This window comes from Penaeus monodon, chromosome 36 (genome assembly GCF_015228065.2).
Source record: "Penaeus monodon isolate SGIC_2016 chromosome 36, NSTDA_Pmon_1, whole genome shotgun sequence".
NCBI lineage: Eukaryota > Metazoa > Arthropoda > Malacostraca > Decapoda > Penaeidae > Penaeus > Penaeus monodon.
Genome location: NC_051421.1, coordinates 9762973 through 9765472, shown reverse-complemented (window position 1 = coordinate 9765472; position 2500 = coordinate 9762973).

The following is a 2500-nucleotide window of genomic DNA, read 5'->3' as shown; positions in this document are numbered from 1 at the left end:
ATTCAGAATAAGGGCCTAATCTGAACGACCCGACAGCTCACTGCCCACTAATCACAGATATGATACATTGGCTTGTGAATTACGGCACATAATGCGGGCTGGATAATTTTCCCTTAAAATATTGCCGATTGGAAAATGAATTTCAGTTCATATATTCTAAATTCCTTAAAGTGGTGGTTTTCCTTTGCTATTGCGTGCATTTTTGTTTTGGGTTTTCAACCAGTATGAATGTGCTCTACAAACGTGTGCATGTCATATATATATATATATATATATATATATATCTATATATATATATATATATATATATATATATCTTATATATATATAAATATATATATATTATAGATATATATATATATACTATTATATAAATATATATATAGTCATATATAATCTGCATATATATTATAATCTATATATATATCTACTGTGATATATATCATAATTATAGATATCTATATATATCTATATATATATCTTTCAGCTATACCCACACCACACACCCCACACAACCACGACACTACCCCCACAGCTATCTATATATATATATATATATATATCTATATATATCTCTATGTATATATGTGTTCATATATATATAATATATATCTCTATATATATATTATATACTCTCATATATATATATATATACTCTATCTATATATTATATGCCGGGGCGCAGAGGTGCGTGCACCCGGAGTGACCACCCCGAGGCTTAACCTCAGGCGTGACTTTCCGGTAGCGCTTGGAACTCCGGTCCTTGCGGCAGGATGAGCGGTTACCTCTGCTATCGCGGGAATTGAAGCGACTGGGAGTGGGAGGTGGCTGCCCTCTCAGAGGTGAGAAGACCTTGGTAGCGGGCACGATCAGTGTGGGGGGTGGTTACACCTACTACTGGTTCGGTTCCCAGCAGCGATGGTCACCACCACCAGGGTGTAGCCATAGCCTCTCCAGTCAAGCTTCAGCCGCTTTCGTCGAGGTGACCCGGTTTGATGAGCTTATCATGGCTTAGACTGAAGCTGCTTTTTGGCTTCATGGCTCCTTAATTGCTGTATACGCTCCTACCGATGTAAGATAAAACCAATGTGAAAGAGGCCGGGTCTACCCCAACTCGCATCTGTGGCAGACGTTGTCCCCGGCGAGGACATTCGCATTTGTTCTGGTCGACTTCATTGCGAATATCCGGCTTTGACCGGAGCTGGCTACGAGATTTCCTGTCGGCCCCCATGCTCGGGAGCTGATCCCAGCAGCGCGAATAGCCTCCTTTCCGGGACTTTGCTAGGTCCCATAAAATGAGAAATCTCTGCTCCTGGTACCAGCGCTCCAACCCGCATTGCTGGACTTGGTACACGATAACGGGTAATGTTGGGCTAATGATCGACCACATTCTTGTTAGCAAGCGATGGAGGATCCTCCAGAACTGCAGGGTTTACCGGAGTGCCGAGTTCTGTGGCAACCGACCCTGAGGCTGGCTTGTGGCTAACCCTGCGGGTCCACTTCAAAACTCCCCATCCTCCAGTGGCCACCCTAAGGTGTTCAAACTTGGACAGACTAAGGGAGGAGGAGTGTGCCTGTGGGTTTTCGCCACGGCAGTCTTCTGCCCATTTCACAGAACCAGCAACCGGACGACGCCAGTTGCTTGTGGGATCCTTCAAGCTCTAACACTCGAAGGCATCTCAGAGTCCATGCGTAGCCAAGGACAAGGCAGAAATACCATCTCCTGGAGACATTAGAGGCCTGAAGCGTGTTCCGCCAGGCTCGTCTGATGGGAATCCGAAGTCTTGCCTGTCGTTCCATGGTGCGTAGGCTCGAAACTGCTGAGAAAGGGAACAAGGAACAATTCATCAGGAATATTGCTTGAGGAGGTTAAGGCCATTTCTTGGTAAATGACCGTTCACCCTGCCTACTAAGCCTAAGAAAAACTTGAACCCTAAGCCCCTCCTCCACAGAGATGCTGCAGTCCGATCAAGTGGATAGAACGATCATCTCGATCATGTTGGGGTTCGTGGAACGTTGGGCTGAGTATTTTGAGCAGTTGTTACCAAGTGGACCCTCAACAGTTAGCTTGGATCAAGCGATGTCGCAGTGCCTCTGCCGGACCCCACCACATCAGCGGGAACCTCCTACCCTAACAGAGGTTTAGGCCTGGCGAATTTCCAAGCTGAAGAGTGGGAAAGCTGCAGGCATATGTGATATCCCTGCTGAACTGCTTAAAGGCTGGGGGTGACCTTATGGCTCGGGGCCTGCATCCGGTCCTGACTCTGCCAGTGTGCAGTCTGGTCCCATTCCCCCTGACCTGCTGAGGCGTGGTCATCCCTCTCTGGAAGGGGAAAGGGGATCCGATGGGATTGTAAGCAACTACCGGTGCATTACACTGCTCAGCATACCAGGCAAGGTTCTCGCCACATTCTTCTGAAAACGGATCCGCAACCACCTACTGAGGCACGCATAGACGGAGCAGTCTTGTTTACTCATGGCAAGTCCACAATAGACCGTA